Raw genomic sequence first — 21,272 nt, 5'->3', positions numbered from 1 at the left:
TGCAATTTCCCAGCTTTATCATTCTTACTTTTTCAAGTGTTACAGTTATTGAAATTTGCCCTCAACTTTTAGGAGAATCATGGGATACAGAGGTAACAGATAGATGTTTCTGCAATTGTTCATGTAGTGACCTGTAATTGCTTATTATAACTTTTACCTACCAAGATTATAATGACAAGTTTAATTGTCTCCTTTGCTGGAATATAAACTCCTAGCTATACAAATTGCATCTGCCTTATTGTTATTATATACACATTATATGCACTCATTGGATACTGTTGAATGAATTATTGATGAATAGATGAGTTTCTCTATGATTAAACATGTCATGTGAAGCATGTGTGATTATACATGCTGAAAGTTTATCACTAATTTTGAAACACTGATGTAAAAAAGAAAAGAAAAAGAAATTATGCAAATTCAAGGATCTACATTAGTAGCATTTTAAAATTACTCCCATTAAAAATGAGTAGAGATGAATGTTGGAAAGGAAAGTGTAATTAGTCTAATATGTTTTCAGTAAATTGTCAGATCATCAAGGGAGTTTTAGGAAATCAAGATTCCCAAATAAGTAAGCCCCAAAATCAGTAAAGCTGACCCTCTGTACTACTTACTGATGTGTGACAAAGATAATATGATTAATTCAACTCCAAAATAATCCTTTAAGTACTCACAGTCTTTAATTTAGTCTTTGCTTAAGAAGTTTAGAAATCTGACTAGACAATGTTATGAAGTGAAGAGGCATGAGTTTCAACACTTTGTGTGTGTGTGTGTGTGTGTGTGTGTGTGTGTGTAGCTTATTAGACTGCATTCTAATAAGTAAAAATAATTGTGTAAGCATTGGTTACAGAACCAAACTAAGAAAACTAAAAACTCAGATAAATTTTGTATTACCTCTTGAATAGCTGAACTGATATTATGGTAAATGAGAGCATACTAGTATGTGTGGCTTTTCCACAATTGTTGCCATTCATATAGTCACAACGTACTTTCCTTAATTTGGATAAAGATATATAAACATAGAGTAAGCCTTATTGAATTTGCATTTTGTTCCCTTTTAACATATAATGTATTATTCATATAGTCTTCACTACATTCACAGTAAAAGCTGGTAAATATAGGGTATCTTAGAAATATTTCCTATTGTCATCAACTCAACTGTCTGTTTATTCTGAAATAGATTTCTTAAAATGCCATTTAGATAAGGAAAATCAAAGAAACAATTTGTGGTGGTACAAAAATTATTATTGCTGGCTAAAAAAATTCAAATATGTCTACATTCATTTAGCTATTTTGCATTTTAACCAAAGTAACTATTAGTTTAGGGTGATGTTTTCTTCTTTCAAGAATGCAATTTATTATTGGAAAAGTACCATCAAATTACACCAAATTAGCTGCATAATACCTAGTGAACTAAGGCAAATAGTGTGCAGTACAAATAAAATAAGACAGACTGTGAATTATGGGAGAGCAGATGAAGGATAAAATTATATTATATTTTATATTAATATAAACATTGTACATATCCAGGCTATTAATTCAAGATGTGTTGAAAATTAAGCTAATTTTTCTATGTAGCTCACCTCTATCTGATGAAGAACATATATGGATAGATTCAAAACATATTTAAGAGTACAATTAGACTAGACACACTAGATAATTCACCAACAAATATATTGAGAATCTGGTATCGCATTTCTACTACCTTATCCTATACTAGTACATGCAGTACTAAAGGTGAGTATATTATAAATAGAAGCTATATAAGTCATAAGAGTGATTCTCTTAAGAATTGGGAAGCTCGCCCTAGCTGGTTTGGCTCTGTGGATAGAGCATTGGCCTGTGGACTGAAGAATCCTGGGTTTGAGTCCAGTCAAGGGCACATGCCAGGGTTGCAGCTTGATCCCCAGTAGGGGGCGTACAGAAGGCCCCCTCTCATCATTGAAGTTTCTATCTCTCTCTCCCTCTCCCTTCCTCTCTGAAATAAATAAAAATATATTTTTTAAAAAAAGAGAATTGTGAAGCTCAAAAAATGTCTCTTCTTTCAGTTCTTAACTATTAGTATCCTAAATCTTTCTATTTTCCAAGCAATTAAAATGCCTTCAGATCTCTGAATAAATGTTTGAGAAGACTCCTGATATCACAGATTCTAAGAAAAATGTCTTTTAGAATAATTAAGGAAATCCCAAACTTATATCTATCTATCTATATCTATATCTATATCTATATCTATATCTATATCTAATCTACATCTATATCTAATCTACATCTATATCTAAATCTACATCTATACCTATATCTATATATCTACATATATATATATATATATATATATATATATATATAAATAAATAAAGAGGTAATATGCAAATTAGCCAGGACACCTTAACAGTCATGACAGGTTAGGAAGAGGCTGTGCGTGCAGGTGAGGCCAAGAGCAGAGATGGAGACAGAGACAGGGGGGCCTGCCCAAGCTGCCATGGCTGAGGGCAGGCCCAGAGAGGAGAGGGGAGAGGGGAGAGGGGAGAGGACCTGCTCCTTGTTGCCACAGCCTAGGGCAGGCCCTCACCAGCAGTCCCACCTCTGCGCATAAGCTGCAGAGGAAACACCTTTTCTGACCACTTATTGGCTAAGCTCCCGGTACACCACTTGCAGTGTTCTTGGTAACTTTCCTAGTAAGAATCAAAGAAGGTGATCTAGGGTTTTACCACCTCCCTCCTGGAGGAAAAAAACAAAGGTTCGTTGCTGGAGGGTCTAAGAAATGTCATATTCTGCCCTAGCTGGTTTGACTCAGTGGATAGAGCCTCAGCCTGCTGACTGCAGGGTCCAGCTTTGATTCTGGTCAAGGGCATGTACCTAGGTTGCAGGCTCCTCCTTGGACAGGGCCCAGGTCAGGGCTCATGCAGGAGGCAACCAATAGAAGTGTCCCTCTCACATTGATGTTTCTTTCTGTCTTTCCCTCTCTCTTCCATGCTCTTTAAAAATCAATGGAAAAATATCCTCAGGTGAGGATAAAAGAAAGAAATGCCATATCCTATGAAAGAGACATCTTGAAAATGCCTAAAGAAAGTTGTCATTTTTTTTTGTGGTGAAGGGACTGGAGTCTGTGTTGATGAAAACACCTTGGCGGCTATAGCGGTCGGCGGTGGCAGTAGCAGTGGGGTGATGGGGACTAGTGAGTTTCAACACTTTGTGTGTGTTGAACAATACTTATTCCATTTTATTTTTCCCATTATCAACATGAATTCTGTAGGTATTATTTGAGACTGGGTGTGTAAAGTTCCTGACCAGTCATTATGATTGTGTTGATCAGAAAAGCCTATGGTCACTGGTCCCACTACAAAACGTTTCCAGTGAATGAGTTCAAAGCACAATTTATAGCTTTGAACTTTGTGTAGCTTATTAGAATGCAGTCTAATAAGCTACACACACACACACACACACACACACACACAAAGTGTTGAAACTCACTAAGCCTTCAGTAGGACATCCCCTGAGGGCTCCCAGACAGTGAGAGGAGGCAGGCTGGGCTGAAGGACCCCCCTACCCCCCCATGCACGGATTTTGTGCACCAGGCCTCTAGTATTAAGTATAAGTGCATGACAGTTAGTGTTATAATCCATAGTCCAAATTTGGAGAAACAGTTTTGGGTGTTGTAAAGAGTATGGACTTTGTAGTAGGAAAGTTGGGTTCCAACCCATTTTATACTATTATTAGCCTTGTGACCTTGGGCAAATCAATTGCATTTAGATTCTGAGCCTCAATTCGCTTATCTATAAAATAAAAACAATCCTATGTATTTAATATCACTAAAGAGAGAAAAGGTTTTAGGCTGTAATAAAGAACAAAACAAGCATTTAATGGTGCAAAAAAAGGAAACTAATTTTGGAGGCACAAATTCAGGTAGCAACTTAAAGAGGACAAAGAAAAGCCAGGTTTATAAAGGCAAAAACACAAGTGAAATTCTTCCATGCAAATGAAGGCTCCCTTGCTAGGTTAACAGGGATTGGTTAGTTCCAATTTGTAGAGGAGGGAGGTGAAAACCACAAGGAAAGAATTAAAGTCTGTATATGGCCATGCAGCAGTTGTTCAAAGATGCTCATGGCTTATCCTTGAGCTGGGTTTAGTAACAGTGTGTGCACAGGCCCCCCTTTCCTTATTAGCATCCTGGCTCTATTTTAAGCGACTCACTTAACAATACTTATTCCATTTTATTTTTCCCATTATCAACATGAATTCTGTGGGTATTATTTGAGACTGGGTGTGTAAAGTTCCTGACCAGTCATTATGATTCTGTTGAGCAGAAAAGCCTATGATCACTGGTCCCACCACAAAACGTTTCCAGTGAATGAGTTCAAAGCACAATTTAGAAATCTAGTCCAGCGAGGCTACAGATGGAAAATAGAAGATGAAACTTCTTCCCTCCAAATCACATCCTCAAAATAGAAAAGAAGGTGAAGACCATCTTACACCCTCTCTAGCCTCAGGACTTTTACTCTCTTTTGGCCCATGGGCCATTTCTTTCCTGGTAGGACACAAAATGGTTAAAGAAGGACCTAGCCACTCACTGAGAAGTCTGGTTGTGACTAGAGCTGCATTCCCACTGAGAAAGCACAGTCAGGGGCCTGTTGTTAAGCCCGCTCTGTGAAGGAGAGCCCTGGGGCGCTCTTTTAAAAAGATTTAAAAACCTCTGACATGTTTGCCATCTAAGCAAGTCTAGTGCTGCACAGAAGCCGCACAGGGAAGCTGGGAGCAACTTTAGAAAGTATAAAAATAACGAGCCTTGCTCCTCTTTTGCAAAAAGGGCATGGACAACTCTATACCCTCCTTTTTTTGCCTGCCTGGAGGGGAGAATTTACTGTGGACACTATTCTTCTCTTCTCCATCTTCTCTTCTCTCCATCTTCTCTTCTCTCCTCTTCTCTTCCCTTCCCTTCCCTTCCCTTCCCTTCCCTTCCCTTCCCTTCCCTTCCCTTCCCTTCCCTTCCCTTCCCTTCCCTTCCCTTTCCTTCCCTTCCCTTCCCCTTCCCTTCCCTTCTCTTCTCATTATTTCTTCTTCTTCTTCTTCTTCTTCTTCTTCTTCTTCTTCTTCTTCTTCTTCTTCTTCTTCTTCTCCTTCTCCTTCTCCTTCTCCTTCTCCTTCTCCTTCTCCTTCTCCTTCTCCTTCTCCTTCTCCTTCTCCTTCTCCTTCTCCTTCTCCTTCTCCTTCTCCTTCTCCTTCTCCTTCTCCTTCTCCTTCTCCTTCTCCTTCTCCTTCTCCTTCTCCTTCTCCTTCTCCTTCTCCTTCTCCTTCTCCTTCTCCTTCTCCTTCTCCTTCTCCTTCTCCTTCTCCTTCTTCTTCTTCTTCTTCTTCTTCTTCTTCTTCTTCTCTCTCTCTCTCCTCACCCTCCCCTTTTCTTCTTGTCTCCTAACTACCAGCCAAACAGTATGACTTGATTGTCTACTGTTTGTAATCCCAGTGGTACCAAGGTGTACAAAGAATGGAAATGTTAATTGCCCTTGTCAGACTCCTGTCAGCATCTCTTTGTAGTTGGGAGGTGTATTTCTGATATAGTAGGCAGTTAGACGGACATGAGCAGGGGAGGATAGACAGGCCCAGTACAGAAGGTCACCAGGGTGGAAAGCCATAGATTCCTAGCAACCGGCAAAACTGGAGTAGGACCTCACCCCTCCCCCGCCCAAAGTTAACTTTTTCTTCCATAGCACATTTCTGGATATGCAGTTTCGACCCTCTGACCTTTCATATCACACTGGTCATGTGGTTTAGACTCTCCCCATCCTGTCCTCCCCTGGCATGTTGTTAGTCATGCAGCAGACACCCTTAGAAGATGAGCAAGGGAGAGGGGCAGAAAAATTGCCTCATATGACTCCCATACAGCCCTTGTATGACCACTCTCTTAAGCATGAAGCCCTCAGGACAATGTGTAACCAAGTATCTTGGAACTCACGGCCCAGTCATGTTGACATATAAATGTAACCATCATAAGCAGACAGCAAACTGCAAATAAGAAAAGTAGTAAAATCCTTGCCAGGAATGTGAGGCTCTTTCTAGCATAAATGTACCTTTTTAAAACCCAAGCTTTCAATATATATTTAAATGAGCAAGAACTCTAGCCAAAATGTTGTTTTATGTTCATTGTAACTACATATTATCAAAATAAATTGAAAACAATTTTATATCTTAGACTCTACGAAACATTTATTATCATTATTTCACATTTTGCACAATTCCCTCATTGTAAAAGTACCTAGTTGAAAGAACCAACAATTTTTTAAAAAATATATTTTATTGATTTCAGAGAGGAAGAGAGAGATAGAAGCATCAATGATGAGAGAGAATCATTGATCAGCTGCCTCCTGCACACCCCACACTGGAGATCGAAACCATAACCCGGGCATGTGCCCTGACTGGGAATCACACCATGACCTCCTGGTTCATAGGTCAATGCTCAACCACTGAGCCATGCTGGTTGGGTGAAAAACCAACAATTTTTATCAAGCACATGTCATGCCATTTGGCTGTATATTTCTAAAAAAAGTTTAAGTGACATAGCTTTTTATACATTAATAGATTATATATGAAGTCATAAAAATGTGCTAAGTATTACCCTTCACTTCTCATTTAGGAGAATGTTTAAGCCATTACTTTCTAATCCATAAAACAAGTAAAATACACTTAAGGTTAAAAGCACTTGGCATTTCCCCTGCAAATAACTCTATAGGGGAGTCTATTTGATTTTCACAGCAGCTATTCCATTTTTTTCTTTGACATTACTCACTTTGGAGTGACAGTTGTTTTTTATGTTCCTCCTGGATTTTATGAAAAGAGGCTAAATTACATGTGTTATATTAAAAGGGAGTAAAAAAATCTGTTTTTGAAAGTATACAGAGTACCATTAAGATAACTGATTAAGAACTAATAGTCTCAGCTTTCTTCTATTAAGTATGTTCTTTTATTTTCATAGTTTTATTTTTATTTATTCTCCTGTATTGCACTCTTCATACTTGACCAATATTTTTTGTTTAAAAAAAAGCATCATGGAATTTTACAACATTCGGTGATTTAGTGTGCTATTGTACCACTAGAATGACAATATTTTCTGTGAATTTTAACACAATAGATCATAAAAGCAGTTGGCTTTTCCCCCACAGGAGTATCTAAGCAATAAATCTTCAAAATTGATAGGATAGAATGTGTTTTAAAGTTGGAAACATAAAGAGAACTGATAAATGGTCCATGAGCTTGAGTTATTCTTCCATAAATGTTTAATTTTAAATAAGATAGATGATTATTGCTGGGCATAAAAATTAAATTATACATTGATTAAAACAAAATGTATAATGCATCTTATTTTTATACAATGAGATGCATAATAAAATAAAAAATAGAGCATTTTTCTAATGGGAGCTAATTGTTGCATTTTATTTATTTATTTTTTTTAATTAAATCTTTATTGTTCAGATTATTACATTTGTTCCTCTTTTTTCCCCCCCATAACTCCCCTCCTTCCAGCTCCCACCCCACCCTCCACCCTCACTCCCCACCCACTGTGTTCATGCATAGGTGCATGATTTTTGTCCAGTCACTTCCCGCATCTCCCACACCCCTTTTCCCCCCAAGAATAGTCAGCCTATTCCCTTTCTATGTCCCTGATTCTATTATAATCACCAGTTCATTCTGTACATCAGGTTATTTATTCACTTGATTCTTAGATTCATTTGTTGATAGATGCATGTTTGTTGTTCATAATTTGTATCTTTACCTTTTTCTTCTTCTTCCTCTTCTTAAAGGATACCTTTCAGCATTTCATATAATACTGGTTTGGCGGTGATGAACTCCTTTAGCTTTTCCTTATCTGTGAAGCTCTTTATCTGACCTTCAATTCTGAATGATAGCTTTGCTGGATAAAGTAATCTTGGTTGTAGGTTCTTGGTATTCAGCACTTTGAAAATTTCTTGCCATTCCCTTCTGGCCTGCAAAGTTTCTGTTGAGAAATCAGCTGACAGTCGTATGGGTATTCTCTTGTAGGTAATTGAGCCTCTTTTTCTTGCTGCTTTTAAGATTTTCTCTTTGTCTTTTGCTCTTGGCATTTTAATGATGATGTGTCTTGGTGTGGTCCTCTTTGGATTCCTTTTGTTTGGGGTTCTCTGCGCTTCTTGGACCTGTAAGTCCATTTCTTTCTCCAGATGGGGGGAAGTTTTCTGCCATTATTTCTTGAAATAGGTTTTCAATATCTTGCTGTCTCTCATCTTCTGGCACTCCAATAATTCTGATATTAGACCGCTTAAAGCTGTCCCAGAGGCTCCTTACACTATCTTCACACTTTCGGATTCTTTTTTCATTTTGCTTTTCCAATTGGGTGTTTTTTGTTGAATCTTTGGTTTGATTATTGTACTCCTCTGGTCTGCTATTGGGTATAATATTCTTTATTTCAGTCCGTGTATGCTTACTTTCTAATTTCTTTATCGTAGCATCGAGGGTCTCATTAGTTTTCGTGAGGCTCTGCACAAATTTATGGCAAGCCCTCAAAATTGCGATTCTTAGCTCCATATCCTCCATTTCTGTCATGTTTTTTTGTCTCCGCATCTTTTATGCTTTCTTGGTGCACCCCCTTGTGGTCTCTGTGCGCAGTCTTGTTCTAGCCAAGCCTTAATTGTTGTAGTTAACACTAGAGGGATTTGACCACCAGGCCGACTGGCTATAGGAATCAGCTGTATGGAAAACGTCTGCCTTCTGGGGAGGCGCTAATCCAGCCTTTGCCTGAGGCGATCGGCAAATGGCTGTGCGCAGGGTTTGGGCGGGGCGGGATCAACAGGGCGGGCGGAGGGAGCAGTTATGGCCACGCTCAGTCCCGTTCCCAGAGGCTCTGCTTCTCAGAACCCCGGCAGCCGCTGCAAACCTCGGAGAGAAAGCTGCCCTCAGGTTCCAACTGATGCTGGATAATCCCGCTTCTCCCGTTTGAGTCTGGGTCCCTAGAGACTCACCCTGATCTGGAGCCCAGAGTCTGAGACTCACTCCCGACAGAAAACGACAACCGCGCCCTCAGCCACCAGCCCGCTTTGCGCGCGCACCTCGGTACCTTTGTATTTTCCACACTGCGCCGCCTCTGAGCCTCGATTTGCTGTTCTCTTTCCTTCTAGTTGTAGAGTCTCTCTTCAGCCAGCCTTCCTGTGGTTCTGGGTGATGTCCGTTCAGTCTTTTAGTTGTATTTTTGAAATGGTTGTTTGCGGCAGCGGTCTCTGGTGTTTACCTATGCCGCCATCTTGGTCTCAAGCCAATTGTTGCATTTTATAAAAAGGAACTACAAACAGTTGGCAGTCTGCATCTGTGGGGTCCACATTATGAATTCAACTAACCTTGAATTGAAAATATTTGAGAGAATAAAGTTATATTGTTGCTAGCATGTATTGTGTCGTTAGGCCTATGATAGTTGTGTCTGTACAGTCATGAGCCACATAAAGAAGTTTTGGTTGATGACAGGCTGCATTTACAATGGTGGTATACAGTACAGCCTAGGTGTGTGGTTGGCTCTACCATCTAGGTTGTGTAAGTGCACTCTATGAAGTTTGCACAATGATGATATTGCCTAGCAATGCATTTCTCAGAAGTATCCCCATTGTTAAGTGGCACATGACTGTACTGAACATGCATAGATGTTTTTTCTTGTCATTATTTTTAACAACATAATATTACAGCTATTTACATAGCATTTACATTGTACTAAGTATTATAAGTAATCTAGAGATTATTTAAAGAGGATGTGCATAGGTTATATGCAAATACTATGCCATCTTGTGTAAGAGACTTGATCATTAATGGATTTTGGTATCTGTAGGGGGTCCTGGAGCCAATCCTCCCCAGATACCTAGGGAAGACTGTATTTCATTCTTTGTTCCTTTGAATGAAAACTTTTTTTTTCTGTAATGTATATAATCTAGATGGACTTTAGTGGGGTCTAAAATTTATCAGAGGAAAGAAAACAGAAAGGACAAAATCATAGTATTTCATGTCTTTAAAAATATGTTGGGAGACAATAAATAAATACATGTTAAAAGATGAATATTATCAGTATAAAATAAGTGATTCAAATTGAGAAGATTTAACAACAGCCAATAAATGTATAAAGTCATATCTACCCTCCTAAATTATTAATAAAATGCAGTACAAAGCCACCAGATTAGAAAAAAATAAAGGATTAATAATAACCCATATATACTAGTATTTAGGATGAGGTGGAAGAGACATTTTCATATGCCCTATTGGTAGACATGTATGACGATGCAAAATTTAGGGAAGGCACATTGGCAAAACTTAAAGTGGCAATACCATATGGTAGAGAAGGTTAAATCATTTTTGTTTTTGTTCAAATCCTTGCAGTGATTCAGATTTCACCCCCAGTAAAAAGGCAAAGGTTTTATAAGGTAACTCCCAGTAAAAGGAATTTTTTTTATAATGTAATTTTATGAACTCCCTATACTCTTTGGACTCTCTGACCTTTTCCCTCTCATAGCTGCCCAAACCTCACTGGTTCACTCACATGGGTCTCTGATATTTTTCCAACATGTTAAGTGTGGTTTCAGCTTAAGGATTTATTCTGATTCCTCTGTCTAGAATGTTCTTCCTCATTGATCTCTTTAGTAAACTTCTTTGCCAGCTTTGACCTTTGGGCAAATCTTACAATATCAAAGAAGTGCATCTTGGCTGTCATATTCAACACTGTATGTCGGTCCTCTTCTAACCTTATCCTCTCCACAGAATTAGCCCTTGCCCGGTTTTTAATGATTTATCCCAAGTGTCTAAAACAAAGCTTAATATATATTTATTGAGATAATAAACATTATGTTCAAAAAACCATTTTCTATTTTATCATGGCTTAGTATTAAAAAAAAATCTGGAGATGCCCTAAAGGTCCATGAGTGTAAGCCAGGCTTATATGCGTTCTAAAAAAATATTAGACAAAATTGAAATTAATGTGGAAGATTTATACATCACCACATAAAATGATATAAAAACACATTTTCAAGTGACTAAAGCGAGTTTTAGAATAAGTAAGCTAATTGTATAGAGGAAGGGGAGCATCTACCTATAAACTGTGCTACCTAAGGAAAGGTCTTTACAAATGTACTCCAAACTAATAACAGTCTAGTAACAGTCATAACATTTGGAAGGGAAGGGAAGTGTGGCAGGAAGGGAAAGTACTTGTGAAAAAGAATTTATGAATTGTTGAGTTATTTTTAGCAAGAATATAACGATGTGTGCGTGCGTGTGCCACTGTGTGCTTCTAAAATAAAAATAAACTGAGTGATTTGACAAGTTCAGAAGAATGCCAAGTCTCTTTGGAAGGAGATAACATTTGAGTAGAAACTTAAAATATGCATGCACTTTAAAAAGCAAAGTCTGTGGGACGGAAAAAAAAAGAATAGAAAAATAGGACATGTGAGGTGGAAGTGTACATGGGAATATACTTTCAGTAGTAGAGGTTACTAAGGGGAATCCCAGTTACACAATTTCAACATGAGTATAAGTTTCTTTTTTGACTGAATTGCTCAGGTCTGGGAAACAGTGAGTGAGGCAGGGGTATAAAAGGCTTTGCACAGGTCAGGACTGGGTACTTTAGTTTGTATAAATAGGATGCCATGGGGGGTTGGCTTTATTTAAATAAGAAAGTTATCCTGTTAAAAACGGTATTTAAAGAAAATCAGATTGACCCAGTTGGGCAGAACAAGGCGGTAAGAATTCATTTTCCCAACTGGATGTGGTTAGAATCTGCAGCAGATCTTCTGACAGGAATGAGGGCTTCTGTAGAGATGAGTCATGACGCAGGCAGATGTGCTCTTTTACATGAAAACCATTAGACAAAGATTTCTGTCTGTTTTCCCTTTATACCTTGTCACACAATATCAACATGGTACTCTATCTTTAGAATAGGAATTCACCAAAAATAATAGTGTCACTAATTATTTATCTAAGCAAACTGTGATGCTTTCAAGAATTGTACGTCTTATTCTTGCCAAATTTATTTGTATTTCTCTTTGCTTCATTATAACATATTCATCCATTCCTTCAATTAGGAATAAAAAAAATTATCATGCCCTTTAAGCCACTGAATCTGGTAGAGACTTGAAATAAAATGATGAACAAAAATAAAAACAGGTGTAATTCTGAGAGATAGTAGGGAAGAAACAAAATATGATAATAAATGAAAACAGTTTTGAAAGATATGAAGACAGAACATTAAGGGGGGGAAAGTGAATGCAGATTGGAACAATTTTTATAAACAACATTAATATTGCAATGAAAAAATGAGTGTCTAGTTTATAGATGACCTCTTTGTTAAGAAAACTTAACTATTATAAAATATGTGAGAGACCAAGCCATGTATGTACAGAAAAATGAACCTCTACTGTATGAGCAGTAGTACAAAGGCCTGTGACACAGACAGAGCTGAGTTACCTGGAATAATCTACATGAGCTGAGGTGAGTGGAAGATCTTTTCTCTCCCTCAGGACAGGTGGAGCTGAAGCCTCGCTTCTCATTCAGCCCACTAGGCAGTTTCCAAGGTGATTTCAACCAAGAGGTCTTGCTTTCTTTCCTCTCCTTAAAGATATTGTTTAGTGTGATTTACTCAGAATAGGTCTCTGCTGCCTCCTTCAAGTGATTTTCTTTTCATTGAATGGAGGAAAAATCCTTACATCTTTGGGGCTTTAAAGTGCTTTAAATGTCCTTTAAAGTGCTATTTCCATCCCTTGCTTGCCATGAATGCTGAGCAAGGTCAATATTGCTCAATTTTCTCTTTTCTACAAATTAACAATATTCCTAGCCTAGATTGTAGTTTTTATCTCATGTGTTAAAAACCTGGTACAAATTAGTATTTCCATGTATATCTTGAAAATGTTTTTTCAAACACTATATAGAAAAAAAGCATAAGATCATGAATGAGTACCACTTTTTAATTTTCTTTTTGCCATAGGGCTAGTTTGAACTTACGCTCCCTTTATTGGAGTCAGAAATATCTGTCAGTGAGTTTAATGATTATATATGTGTGAGTTTAAAATAAATGCTCTATGGTTATTACTATAATAATTGCTACAAAACCATATATTTAAATTCACACCTATATTAATAATTCAAACAAATAAGTTTCTAAAGGAAATATCATTATACTAAATTTTAATTTCCATTTAGTTTTGTTTGAAATGAATGGGAAAACACAAAGGATCATCTAATTTGCTAAACTTCCTGGGGTGGGGCCGGAGCTAGGGAGAAAATCATATTAAAAGTGACAATGACAAATATGTTCTCCCATGCAGTGGGCTTTCTTGTTGTTTTGTTGATGGGGTTTTTGTTTTATTTTGTTTTGTTTTGTGTGCAGAAGCTCTTTATTTTGATGTAGTTCCATTAGTTTATTTTCTCTTTAGTCTCCATTGCCCTAGGAACTATGTCGGTAAAGATATTGCCACGACATATGTCTGCTATTTTGCTGCCTATGGAGTCTTGTAGGATTTTTATGGTTTCCCATCTTACATTTAAGTCCTTTATCCATTTTGAGTTTATTTTTGTGTATGGTGTAAGTTGGTGATCTAGTTTCATTTTTTTGCATGTATCTGACCAAATTTCCCAGCACCATTTATTGATGAGACTACCTTGACTCCATTGTATGCTCTTGCCTTCTTTGTTAAACATTAATTGAGCATAATTGTTTGGGTCGATTTCTGGGTTCTCTGTTCTGTTCCACTGGTCTGTATGTCTGTTTTTGTGCCAGTAAGAGACAGTTTTGAGAACCGTGGCTTGGAAATATAGCTTGATATCTGGTATTGTAATCCCTTCAACTTTGTTCTTTTTCAGGATTGCTGTGACTATTTGGAGTCTTTTTTTATTCCAGATGAATTTTTGGAGAGTTTGTTCTAGATCTTTGAAATATACCATTGGTACTTCAATGCGGACTGCATTGAATCTGTAGATTACTTTGGGTAGTACGGAAAGGCTATTTCAGATAAGGGTTTAATCTCCAAAAATTACAGGGAACTCATACTACTTAACAAAAGGAAGATAAATGATCCAATAAAAAAATGACCAAAGTACCTAAGTAGACACTTTTCAAAAGAGGACATATGAAAACATGCTCAAAGTCACTAATCATCTGAGAGATGCAAATCAAAACAACAATAAGGTACCATCTCACACCTGTCAGACTGGCTATCATCAACAAATCAGCAAACAAGTGCTGGTGAGGATGTGGAGAAAAAGGAAACCTAGTGCACTGCTGGTGGGGATGCAGACTGGTGCAGCCACTGTGGAAGACAGTATGGAGTTTCCTCAAAAAGTTAAAAATGGAACCCCCATTTGACCCAGTGATCCCACTTCTAGGAATATATCCCAAGAAACTAGAAACACCAATCAGAAAGGATATATGCACCCCTATGTTGATAGCAGCACAATTTACCAGAGCTAAGATTTGGAAACCGCCTAAGTGCCCATCAGCAGATGAGTGGTACATCTACACAATGGAATACTACACCGCTATAAAAAAGAAGGAACTTTTACCTTTTGTAACAGCATGGATGGATCTGAAGAGCATTATGCTAATCGAAATAAGCAAGTTGGAGAAAGATAAATATCACATGATCTCACTCATATGTGGGATATAATGATCAGCATAATTTGATGAATAAGAATAGATTGATCTGGAGACAAATGGTAGGGGAGGGAGGGTTAGAGAGCAACTAAAGGACTTGTATGCATGCATATTAGCATAACCAATGGACACAGACACTGTGGCGGTGGGGGCTTGCCAGGGGTAGGAATGGTTGTGGGGGAGGTCAATTGGGGGAAAAAGGAGACATATGTAAAACTTAAGAATAAAAGTGACAATGAGGGAATGCACATAGTGCAAATGCGATTTATCTGTAATCTTCAGAACCTCTGCAGATAGTTTCACCTCCAAAAGTAACCTAGGGGTAGAAAACGTTTTTCCCACATAATTTGATTAGAAATAATGAGCCTTAAAATCATTCAATTGATCTCTAATACCAAGAAAAGTGGAGATTGTAAAACCTCACCTTCCTACAACTATTTTGTTCTGTTTTAGAGTTTCATATTTGGAGTAGGTTGTTCTTTATAAAAATGGAGGAGGAGGAGACATGGAAAGAAACAAATAAGAAGGAAACATGAAAGGGTTTGTGTGGCAGAGCTTTTCGAAGTCATATTTCCTCTCCCCTTAATTTTTTTCCCAGCCTCCTTTATCGTTTGGTGGGAAACAAAACTAATCCAGATGTGTAGTCTACCAGACAAGTTATGAAATTGATGGCATCATAGAACTAGGAGTGTGTTCTAAGCTCTGAGACTGGGGAATTTAAAGATTTGGTTTGAATACCTACTGAAATTAGACTTTGCTATGTATATTTATTGAGACGCATTGGTAATAAAAAACAGCTTTGCCAGTTGAAAACTGTTTGCAGTAGCAACTTGCTGACAATGAAACGTGAATTGCCCCAGCTTCAGACAGCAAGTCAGGGACAGTGGAGCAATTGCAATTACAGTGTTGCAGATGACCTCCACCAGCTGGATGGTTGCCCACTGACACTGCTGCTCACCTTGATTAATAAGCATCCTCTATAGCACCTGGATCGTTAAAAAGTGTCACTTCACATTTTCAAGCTCGGTTAATAATTAAATCTGTATAAACATAGATTTATAATCTGTGGTGAACATGCCCATAATTTCAAATAACAATGACATATGCAAACTGTGGAAATATGACAGACGTACCACTCAAGATTCCAGCAATGTAAAGTGTGAAATATGTGCTCATAATGCTGGGGGAAAAATTGTCCTGAAGCTGTTGATTGCCTTTTTGGAAAGTGCTGAGTGATAGTTTAAACTAAGGTTTGTAACCCCCAAGATGAGACTGCCTCTGAGGGCAATGGATCATTGTTCACTGTGAATGGGGTGGAGACTTATGTTTGACACTTCTTGTACAAGTGAAGAAAGGAACAGCCATATTGTAAAGCATAGAAAATTCCATGGATTTGCATGTCCTGCTTCGTGTGTGTGTGTGTGTGTGTGTGTGTGTGTGTGTGTTTTAAGCCAGCTATTTGCAGTTAGCAGGCAGATTAGGACCTTATTAATATTTTATTAGTATTTTTAAATATATATTTTTATTGATTTCAGAAAGGAAGGGAGAGGGAGAGGGAGAGAGAGAGAGAGTGAGAGAGAAACATCAATTATGAGAGAGAGTCATTGATTGGCTGCCTCCTGCACAGCCCCTCGTGGGAATAGAGCCCTGACTGGGAATGGAACCATGACCTCCTGGTTCATAGGTCTGCACTCAACCATTGAACCACACCAGCTGGGCATATGTCCTGTTTTGTAATATACTTTTTATGTAGAAGAAGATGAAGATAAATATGGTAATTACGACTTTTTCCAATAGTTTGGCCAGGTTGGGGGGGGGGGGGGCGGGGAGGCAATACAATTGTTAAGGTAATATTTATTGACTGTTGAGAGCTTGTCACTTACTTTGTTATAACAAATATCAGAGATGTGGGAGTTGCCAAGAATTCTGATCTTCTCTTTCATAAGTTTTTTTAAAATGTGTGTCTCCATTCATCCCATAGGGAGAGGGAACTCCAGCGTCTCTCGGCCTCTTTAGTAACACCAGGCCTCTTGAGGCCTCTCATCTCTTTTAAGAATGTTTGCTAAGATTCCTTGTTTCCAGTAAACACTCAAGGTGTTTTCCGTTCTTTTTTGCTGTTGCTTTCTCTCCGCCCTTTAATCTCGCATGTGTAGTGCTCTAGAGAGGGCAGCCCCACTTCATGCAATGCCTCCTGAAGCACAGCTAACATGAAATGGCTCCTGAAGACTGTGGGCAGTGATGGGGTCAGGCACCAGGCATTGCTTGAAACCAATGCAACATTTAAAATTTTAGACTAGCCTATTTCTCAAAGTCTCTGTCTCACCCTACTACTATGTTCCACCTGCCAAGTTTCTTTTTCTTAGTTCCAAGTTTCCCAACATTTGCTGAGTAATTTCTCTCTATTATATCCATTCACTTATTATTCCCTCTTCTCAGCTCTCTACTATAGCAACTCCTTCAGGTAACTTCCCCTTCTCTTTCTGGACTTCTTTTTTCTTTCAATAAAAATAAAGCAGCCGAAACCGGTTTGGCTCAGTGGATAGAGCGTCGGCCTGCGGACTGAAGGGTCCCGGGTTCGATTCCGGTCAAGGGCATGTACCTGGGTTGCGGGCACATCCCCAGTGGGAGATGTGCAGGAGGCAGCTGGTCGATGTTCCTCTCTCATCGATGTTTCTAACTCTCTATCTCTCTCTCTTCCTCTCTGTAAAAAATCAATAAAATATATTTTTAAAAAAATAAAATAAAAAATAAAGCATTTTTTGTTTAATATTGTGTGCTGGAGCCCTTCTTGACACATCCAAATCGTTAAAATGTTATTGGAGAGTTGTGTGGATTGCCCTTCTCCATAGCAATGGGGGTGGGGTTCTTGTGGAACCGCTGGAATAAGAATTTCCGGAGGCCCCATGGGAAGATGAGATGTGGTAGAAAGCTTTATTGGCGTGAAATTACATCCCTGGGTTTGCAAAGTTCGATTTCCCTTAAACCAGTCCTGAGAGAGGTATATCAGGGGATCCGGCAGAGCTGCTAGTAAAAGCACAGCCAGGCTAGTTCCAGTCCATCAGTCCATTGTGTGAGGGTCCATGTGGCTGTGGGCCAAGTGGACTAGAGCAGAGTGTGAGAACCCTGTAAGCCAGGAGTCAGGTGAGAGCAGCAATAGCACGAGAAGAAGAGCAGAAGAGTGCAGGAATTTATGTATCTCAGATGTCAAGCCCTTGCAGTGGCCACATCCATTCTGGCCAATGACGTGCTCCCAGGTGGGACCAACATGCAAGTATCTTCACTACTTCACCCAGACTTTTCTGGGCACACGGATAATATTCGGTCTTGCCTCTGTTCCTTTCCAGTTAATTAATAACTGGGTTAAATACAAGAAAATGAAAACCTTTCTGGAAAAAAGGAAAAAGAGAAAGAATGACAAAATAAAGGAAATAAATTGAAACAACTTTTTCATTCCCTCCCCTCATCTATCTTTTACAAAAATATTTACAACAGTCCTTCAAAAAAGGTGATACTATCTCTAATTTTCCAATATGAAAAATGAGGCTTTAATAAATTAACTAAGTGGCCTAATTCACAGAATTAGGTTGCAGAAGTTGTATTAAAATCAGTCTGTAAAACCAGGTTTCTCTGGGTGTGCATGCATGTGTGTATGTGCACGTGTCTATGTGTGTGCAGGAGTGTGTTTGTATATAGTACTTTACACTAAACTGTATCAAATACATGATGCAGGACCACCAGTGCTTCAAAATATCAGATGGAAAACATAGAAAATCTTATTGGTTGTCAAATGCTGTTAGTGAACAATTTAAACTCTTGAGTTTTGTCATGATTTGTATCTATTTTACAAACTGATTAAATTCCCTTCAGATTTGTTATTGGAAAAAAAAAAACATATTTTCTAAAGACCAGGAGACCCTACCTGTCATTGTTCAGGTCTATTACATGAGAGGGCTGTCTTGTTGCAATGGAGGCTGGGAAATTGTCTGTGTGCCACTTGCACATATAAAAGAAAGGGAGTGGTCAGGTTCTGCTAGCTAGAGAAAAGAGAAGGAAAGGGCTAAAGGTCAGGCAGCCAACTCTATCTAGCACGTTCTGGAAGGATAAAAGAAGAGTTTGTCTGGTTAGAATGGGTCTAAACATTCTAGAAGAGAATACATATACAAAGTATTATGAGTACAGAGTATTCAGAAAATAGAACAAAATGCATTGCAACTAGAATGTAGCATATATGAAGGAAACTATCAGGAAGACAAGGCTAGAGAGAGAGGTAAAACATGCTTTGTTAGCAAGTGTATCTACATTTTTTAGTTGTCACACACCTCTTCATACTTAGTACAAAATTATGCTTTCTCTCAAGTTATGATTGAGACATTTTATTTCAAATGTCCCAGTTATCATTTAAAAACTTATCAGATATAAGCCTCCTGTGCTGATGTGTTCCCGCTAAATCGTAAATATTTGGTACAGCTGATTACTAATAAAGAGAAATGCACACAGCTTTCCGTGGCACCTTTCATCTTCCTGCCAGGATAGCCATACTTACATTTGTGGGCCTCAAAAAGCAATCAGAAGGAATTGAGGGCAGAACCTAGTGGTTCTCTCTCTCCCAGCGGTGACGACATGGAGAAGCGCTTGTGAATTAAATAGCTGCTGTAGTGCCTGCTGCTCCTAGTCCCTGCTTTATCAGATCCTTAGAACATGAAAACTTTAAGTAAACATAAGCCAGGGTACAATCCTCTTGTTATATGAAACTCACTCCTCTGATGAGAGGATTTTCTTTTGCCCCCACGTTAACTACAATGATCATTTGCTAGATTCAGACCCATGAGACATTTTAATAGCCCTCTGCTGTGTCTTCTAGAGTCAGAAGAGGTGGGGTGAGATATCTGCACCAGTGGGAAGTCCTGAAAGGAAAAGATCAGTGTAAGTAAAAGGGGATGCTATTATTTTAAAGCACCTTCGGGGTTTTCCCTTGGTAGAATCAGAAACATCATGCAGGCCTTAGGCCTCTCCCCCACCACATACACCTCCGAGTATTGGTTACAAGCAATTTTCAGACTGATAGGATCTGAAGCATCTCAGACTAAGAGGTGTGCAGAATCAATATAACTCCTATCAGTCAGAAACACAGAAGATTCATTTCATGTATCAAGCAGAGTGTAAAGCCACAGATTCCTCTGCTCCTAGTGAAATGTATTTCTGTATAAATAAAGTTAATAAAAACAGCCCATTGATCATTTATTGGCAAGGATATTTTTCTCTGTGATTAACGGAATCACATTTCATGTCAATACTGTTATCATCACTGGCTAGTGTATTAATATTAATAATAGGAAGAGAGCAAAGGGGAGGTCAGATATTATAGGCATGGTCATCTGGGCAGCTTCACCAGAAAGCTACAGCTTCATGCTCCCCAGGGAACCACCAATCCATTCCCTGCAGATGACTGGGGGAAGGGATAGAACAGAGGGGAGATGGGCACATGTGCAGTGAAGTTGGGGGTGATGCAGGGAAGGTGCTCGTCTGTCAGTCTAACCTGGGGAGCAATGGATTGGCTAGGGAGAGACCATCATCAGAAGCACATGAAATCTTGGAAGGTTCAAATCCTCAGACAAAGAGTTTCTTTTCTTGGCACTTCCTCATTCTTGCTCTCTCCGGCTCTATGACTTGCACTTGCCCTGTAAGTCCCTGTCTTCTCTCTCCATAGCCATGTGGCCTTAAGCAGCTGCATGGTCTGTGGCCATGAAGACCCCACACACAATGGACTGCAGCTGGGAACACAAGCTAAGCTAGCCAGACTGGACTGGACTTTAATATGGAACAAAAATTCTGGGCGGCAGCCTTAATTCCGGCTGCTGAAGATAAGGTTGGACGTCTTCCATAGTGAGACAGAGATAGAAACTTGAAGGGGAACCCCCTTAATTTTACATCATCAATAAAGCTTTTCACGAAACTCCATCCTCCCATGGGGCCTCAGGAAATTCTTTTCCTCGCGGTACCCCAAAAACTCCACTTCCACTGATAGCAATACTGTAGCATACTCTTTTGAAATGTTCTACTACTTTTTGAAAGTAGCACAGCCATCCTTTTGTCTGGTATGGGTTTCCTTAATCAGGAAGGATGTCTGCTATTTGAATTATCCATTAAGAGTACACCCTACCCTCTCACTACCACTGAATTTAAATGTCTGTAGCATAATTAACATATATGATTAGAATTACATATTTCTACCTGCCATATTTTAGACCAAGAATTTCATGAAGGCAAGATCTATGTTTTGGCTATTTCTGGTTTTCATACATAGCTCAAAAACTAGTTTTTTTAAAAAAGAAAACACAGTAAGTGTGCTCAATCAGTTTTTTTATAATTTTATAATTCTTTATTGTAAAAGTATTACACATAATATTACATATGTCTCCTTTTTCCCCAATTGACCTCTCCCTGGCCACCCCCAACCCCAGCACATGCCCTCACCCCCCTAATGTCTTATCCATTGGTTATGCTTATATCCATGCATAAAAGTCCTTTGGTTGATCCCTCCCGCCCGCCCCCGGCCTTTCCTCTGAAGTTTGACAGTCTGTTTAATGCTTCTCTGTCTCTGGATCTATTTTGTTCATCATTTTCTGTTGTTCATTAT

At 38.7% G+C, this 21,272-nt stretch overlaps 1 protein-coding gene across 4 annotated transcripts in view; it reads left to right on the top strand.

Annotated features, from left to right (window-relative positions):
- The window catches only part of LUZP2 (leucine zipper protein 2), a 309,639-nt gene that overhangs the window by 124,301 nt on the left and 164,066 nt on the right, over window positions 1-21,272 (top strand). Inside the window, exon 1 of one of the 4 annotated variants that reach the window (XM_070428149.1) lies at window positions 19,544-19,558. The exons of the other annotated variants lie outside the window; for them this stretch is intronic. The gene's annotated coding sequence lies outside the window, so the exon portion shown is untranslated. Of the gene's footprint in view, window positions 1-19,543; window positions 19,559-21,272 lie in introns of those variants that run through there. 4 annotated transcript variants of the gene reach the window in all.

Source organism: Myotis yumanensis, unplaced genomic scaffold (genome assembly GCF_028538775.1).
Source record: "Myotis yumanensis isolate MYYU_CA2020_CCGP unplaced genomic scaffold, mMyoYum1.0.hap1 SCAF_10, whole genome shotgun sequence".
Lineage (NCBI taxonomy): Eukaryota > Metazoa > Chordata > Mammalia > Chiroptera > Vespertilionidae > Myotis > Myotis yumanensis.
The sequence above is the reverse complement of the archived record's forward strand: the minus strand, read 5'-3'. Positions and strand labels throughout refer to the sequence as shown.